Below are 6,805 nucleotides of genomic sequence, written 5' to 3' on the forward strand. Positions count from 1 at the left end.
TCTAGCCAGTTGATTTTCTGTAATTGGTATCTCAGTGTTGGGAAAGAGGATTACACAGGGGCAAGTTTTTCAAAGCATGTCAAAAATCAATAGCAAAAGTTTTTTAAAACCAAATATTCTAGAGCCCTGTCCCTTGTTTATTAAGGTAGATACAGTTAATTTCTGAATCAGCAAATAGATTGGTAATTTTATAATACTATGTGTAAAAGGAACAGGGTTTATTATTGCCTTATAAATTGAATGTTAAATATTTCTTATATGTAATCACTGTGTTCCTAAAGTACGATTTGGTCCCATCATATTTATCCTTGATCTCTCTTTTTTTCTCCTCTTCCCGTCCAGTCCTTCAACAAATCCTGTCAACTCTACCTTCAAACTCCCATCTTGAATCCAGCTACTTCCCCCCGACTCCCCAACACTACCATTTTTGTTCAAACCATTGTCATTCTTGCCTGGACTCTCGCAGTGCCTTCCTGACGATCTCCCCGCCTCTGCTAGTGCCTCCTTAGAGTCCACTCTCCACACAGCCAAAGCAATCCTTTTTAAAATCTGAGCTTTGCATCACACCTAGAATAAAACCCCTGCCTGCCTGTCTGTCTTTATGACCTGTTACCTTTTTTGTTCACTGTGTTCCAGCCACACTGGTCTCCTTGCTATTTCTTGAATACAAGGCAGTTCCTACCCCAAGGCCTTTACATTGGCTGTTCCACAGAGCCCACTCCTTCATTTGTTCCGTGTGTCTGTTCAAACGCCAGTGATCAAAAGGCCACCTGACTTCTTTCTAAAATCACAGCCCCATCATTTCCCAATCCTTCCCCTTCTTCATTTTCTTAACAGTACTTATCACTACCCAGTTTAATATATAAGTTTATTTTAGCTTTTTTTTTTTTTTCATTAGAATGTAAGTTCCATGTGAGCAGGAACTTTTATTTACTATTTGCCCAACATTTAAAACAATGCCTGGTATATATAATACATGCTCAATAAATATCTGTTGATGAAAAATCAAATGTGTGGTACTTGAGAGCCAAAGGGGCTTGAGAGGCTCATCTATATGGCCCCTTCCTTGTCCAGATGGAAAAAAGAGTAACCCCAGAGACACAAAGGGACTTGGCTAGGATCACAAGGTTATCGGGAAAGCATTAAGTAGAACCCAGGCCTGCAAACACCTACTGTGGTGTTTGTTATGCTGGCAAACTGACATATCCCTTCTTTTTTGTACAGCCCACAAAGTTAAGAATGGCTTCTACATTAAAATATTGAGGAAGAAGAAGAAGACTGTTTGTGACACATGAATATTATATGAATTTTGAATTTCAGTGCCTGCAAAAATAAAACTTTTATTGGAACATAGCCATGTCCTCCCACGTACGTATTGTCTGGCTGTTTTCCCACTACAGCGATTGGTTGCTGTGCCATGAATATTGTCAGTTACTCATCACATCTTTTGGGATAGAGAACTAGCCATCCATGCCTAGTACCATCACCGCTGAAAAAAATTGTGTGGGTGCAGGCTAAATCCCTTCATTGTTTTTGTTTTCTTTAATTGTATCTTTTTTTTTTTTTAAGTTTATTTACTTAGAGAGAGGAAGCACAGTGAGGGAGGGGCAGAGAGGAGAGACAGGATCCCAAACAGGCTCCGCACCATTAGCGCAGAGCCGGATGTGGGGCTCAAACTCACGAACTGTGAGATCATGACCTGAGCCGAGATCAAGAGTCAGACGCTTAACCAACTGCGCCAATCAGGCACCCCTGAATCCCTTCATTGTACACGTGAGGATACTAAGGCCCAAAAAGCTTTGGCATCAGGTATGCCCTGAGTTAGACTTGTAGCTCCTGCTGTGTGAGCAGGTTAGTCCGGACCTTTCAAGTGACAGACACTACTCAGACTACCTTACGGTAAGAAATTTATTGGCTCACTGAAAAGTAACTGAAAAGTCCAGGTGTTCAAATGATAATGTCAGGAATCTATCTCTTGATTGTGTTTTCATCTGGGTTGGTTTATTCTCAGGCAGGCTCTCCGTAGTGGTCTCTAGAGAGAGACTTGAATCCCAGGTATGAAAAACAGATCTGTCCGAATTTATCCCAGGATGTGGGACTGTACCTTCCTTCTGTGTTTGGTCGTACTTGGCTAGGATTACAAATTACGTACAATGGCATTTTATTTTTAATATGTCCTGCGACCTTTGTAAGCTAGAAATAGAATATAAAATTTAGTTGTAGAAAATGAAACAAATTAAGTTTTCCTCTTCTGAAAACAGATCTCTCCCCATTGAGAAGCTTTCTGGTGGGTGACCTCATCAAAAGGCAAGTTATTCATTCTTCAGACATGCACTGACCTCTGCCATGCTCCAGGCGTGGCGGGTATAATGATGGTCAGGCACGGCCCCTGGGCACTATTACGTGCGATGATAGAGGCAAGATCTGGGAGCCGGGAGAGTGCAGAAAACGAGCACCTGACCAAGCTGGAAACGGAGGTGAGGGCACAGGCGATTTCCCGGAGGAAGCGACACCTGACCTGAGTGCTGCAGGATGTTTAAACACAAGCCAGGCAGAAGGTCTAAGCAAAATGGAGGAAGAGGAACAAAGCCCATTGAAGTGAGAGCTAATCATGAGGGGAGTTAAGACACTTCCGAACACCTATACCCACAGGATGAGCCAGGTGTATGAGGCCGTCCACGGTCTGTTCCCAAACACGTTCTCCCCCAAACCAGACCCAAATGCTTGGACACCCCAAATGTCATGCAATCTGTCAGACCTTCCATGTCCTTGTTCAAGATGCACTTTCTACTTGGGAAGTCCCATCTGCACACCTCCACCCCATTTGTCAAGCCTACCTACCCCTACCCATCCTCGCTGCCCTCTAGCCAGTTAACTATCTTTCTGTTTCTCAATGCCTGATTCTGTTTTAGCCTGTGTCACCCATATGTTTTACAGAAACATGAATAATAATAAAATGTATATAATTCTATAATTTTAATTTTTTTTTGAGTTTTTTCATGATTCAAAAATCATTCTCACTGAAGATAAGTTAGCCTCAGGGACAAGTTGCTTTCCCCTGAACATGAAAAGGAAACAAATCGACTCTCTTCTGTATGTGGAGTTAATCCTCGATGCTGTAGAAATCTCAGCTCCCCTGGCTTCAGAGACATCCCTGCACTGACGTCTCCGAAGTTCCTTTCTGCAGCTCCAGCCCGTCTTCTAAACCACAGACCTAACATCCAGGTCACCCCTGGGCACTTCAACCTGCACGGTCCCCTGGCACATTGAACCCAGACTGAGTTCGTTATTCTCCCTTGCCCCTCGCCAGTCACTCCTGTGTCCCATGCCTTTGGGAACAACATAATAAATAAAAAATTAGGAAATCGTGAGTTATCTTTGACATTTTCCACTTCCCCACCCCCCCATCCTATCTCCTAGATGATCAACTTTACATATTAGTTATAGATGGCATTATATAGACTCATATTGCATATGTGTAGCATATGTACATATATGTGTATCATATATACAATGGTATGTGTATCATTATGTATTATATATAACATGCTTCTATATAGCATCATATATAGCTTTGCTATATAAATATTATTTAGGAGACTGGATGTGTTATATATAGTTATAAATGTATATAACATATGATCATATATAACATACTAAAGTGATATGAAACAATTATCTTTTCATTATATATATATATATTTTTTTTTTCTTTCTTGTCTTTGCAGCTCCCTCCTCAGCCCTCCCTTAGGTTACTGTAGTATCTTAAGGACTCTGTGGAGGACTCGGTCCCTTCAAATCTATCCTCAAGCCCCTGCTTCAGTCATCTCTCCAAACCCCCAATTTGGCCATGTCATCTTCATACTTAAAAGCCTTTTCTTTTTTTAAGTTTATTTATCTTGAGAGAGAGCACACGGAAGAGGCAGAGAGAGAGGAAAACAGAGCACCCCAAGCAGGCTCCACACCATTGGCACGGAGCCCGATGATGCGGGGCTCAAACCCATGAACCGTGAGATCGTGACCTGAGCTGAAGTCAGGTGCTTGATCAACTGAGCCACCCAGGCGCCCCCATGCTTAAAAGCCTTTGATGGCCCCTCACGGTTTATATCTTAAAGTTGAGGTCCTTTAAATGCTGCACAAGGCTTATCCCCGTCTAGCTTGTTCTTAAGCCCTATTCACCCTCTGCTGGAAAAAGTTTAACAGGAGAGATTTACTTCCAAATAGCGTGGCCAGGGCAAAATTCCGGGAGAAGGGAACATCTAGCCCCTTGAGGACTCCCCACCTAACTAGCACTTTCTGTGCCCTCGTGACACAGTTCTTAGCGATGATGATGGCATGGGTGACCGGGTGCTTGCTGGATGCCAGGCCAGTGCCAAGCTTTTAACTTGTAGATGTATCTTGCTCTTGTGGGCTCGTCACAGCTCATCTGGGTTCTCCGTCAATGCCTAGTTTATGGGCGAGGCAACTGAGGCTCATAGAGTTTGTCACTTGCCTTGGGTCCTGCAACCAGTGTATATTAGAGTCAGGTATCAAGTCAGGCTACCTGACTCCAAACCCAGCGTCCCTAACCACTGTGCCTCACCGCGTCTGCAGAGACAGGATGCTGTTTTCTGCACGGTTTGGCTGGCGGGTGCTTCGCTTTCCAGATGAACCCAAAGTCCTCACCCAGCACCAAGCCCTCCACGGTCTGGCTCCTTGTACCCCCACAGCCTCATCTAGCAAACCATTCGCTGGGCACCCCTTCTCCATCCTAACCCAGCTCCCCTCAGAGCTGGGGATCGTGCCTGCAACACAATCCCTCACCTTTTAGGACTTCGCTCAAAGGTCGCCTCCTCCAGGACACCTTTCCTGGCATGCCTACCCTGTAAGCCGGGTGAAATGCCCCTCCTTCTGTGCCACCCACTGTGTATTGCCTGCCCTGTTACACTGCAGATGCCAGCTGTTTTCTCTCCTGATAGACTGGGTTCCTTGTGGGCAGGGACCAGAATGGTTCACTCTGTGTCTCCAGTGCCTGGCCTGGCAAGGAGTAAGTGCGTTATTATCACCTGCTGACCTGAATTCACGCCGTGAACGTCAGAACCGGGAGGGGACTTCAGGTGACTTTGGTTGCTCACACTTGTACACTTGACATCTAAAATGCGATTATTTCCTTTACTTCTCTGAGATTGATATTATCCCCGTAGGTGAGAAAACTGAGGTTCAGTTAAATGACTTTTCCAAGTTCGCCCAGCCAGGAAGTGGCCAGACTGAGACTGACCTTGGGTCTATCCGACTCCAGGGCTAGTGCTCCTTCCATCACTTCCCCAATGAGCTGATTCAAATGACACACACATTTACTAATGAGGACACTGAGGCCGGGGGTGGCAAATCGCTTGCCCAGGTCAAGCAGTCCATAGCCCATTCTGTGGTCTTTCCTCTACTCAAGCAGGAAATGCCCAGGAAGGTGACAAGGTGAGGACAGGGTCCTGAGCTGGGAAAGGGTGTACTGCCTGTGTCTCTTCCCATTGCTCATTTCCCATGTGTCAAACCCGAACATTTAAATCTCGTATTTAGTATTTACTCTGCAATGGCTTTCATCTAACTTCCTCCCTTGCTCACCAATTTAGCTGTCAGAGTAAATAAATGTGAAGCTGGGTCTCTAGCTTCCCCCCCCTCCCCCTGGCTCACATTACCTTCCTAAAATTACACCCCAGTGGGGCGGAGCCACTGCTGGGGGTGGCGGGGGGGCCCTCCCATGAATTCCCCAGTTACTATTGAAGCCTCTTTTTAAACACAAACCTTGGATCAGGTGGAGAAGGATGGAAAAATTCACCTCGGAGGATGAGATGATTAGATCCTGTTTAGTGAGCAGGAGAAAGAATAAGGTGAAGACTAGATGACATTGTACCTGCAGGATACTTCTGACGACGTGCATGCACGATGCCGATGACATCGTATATACAGACTCCCCATGACCTTATACCGTAAGGCATTTATACAGTGCCAGAAACCGAGGCAACACTTTTAAAATATTAGTTTTTAATAGATGGTTAATTGTCACTACGATCCTGAGAGATAAGTGTTGGTATCTCTATTTTGCAAGTAAGGAAACTGAGGCTCAGAGAAGCCAAGTGACTTGCCCACAGTCTCCTGTAGGAAGAAATCCAGTATCCTGATGGAATGCACTGAATTTGCTAATCCTAATTTTGCCGAGCTCACTCCTATATGGACTCTTTTCCCTGCTGGAGTCGGGAGTTGTTAGAAGAGAGATTTCGTTTCCAAAGTAAGTTCACTTGTGTTCCTTTTTGAAGTCAGGCAAGCCTTGACTTGGGTTGGAATATTGGCTCTGAAGCTCCCTTAGGTAAGTTATTCAGAAGAATATTCGATTATTTGGTTGATGTATGCCCTGCCATCCTCCATAAAAAAGAAAAACTGATATGGCATCTGGTAGAATGACGACTGGAAGATGTAGCCCGTCCGGTAATGACAGGAACCCTTTCACATGGATCATTTGCTCAATTTTCACATGCATAAGAAGTGGACTCTGTTGTCATCCCCACTTTGCAGATGAGGAAGTTGAGGCTGAACCAGGGACTGAATGCCTGGTCCAGAGTCACCCGGTATTAAGGGGCAATGCTAAGGCTGGCATCACAGCAGTCTGGCTCCAGAGTCTCTGTTTCTCACTATTGAGGTTAATGCCTCTTATTCCAGTAGTGATTTTCTGAGCACCTAATCTGAATTCAGGAGCAGAAGTGCAGAGTAGGTAAGAGTTTGGGTTCTGGAGTCTGAGCGCTAGAGCTCGAGGTGGGGCTCCTGTAAGCTTGTT

Source organism: Acinonyx jubatus, chromosome D4 (assembly GCF_027475565.1).
Source record: "Acinonyx jubatus isolate Ajub_Pintada_27869175 chromosome D4, VMU_Ajub_asm_v1.0, whole genome shotgun sequence".
NCBI lineage: Eukaryota > Metazoa > Chordata > Mammalia > Carnivora > Felidae > Acinonyx > Acinonyx jubatus.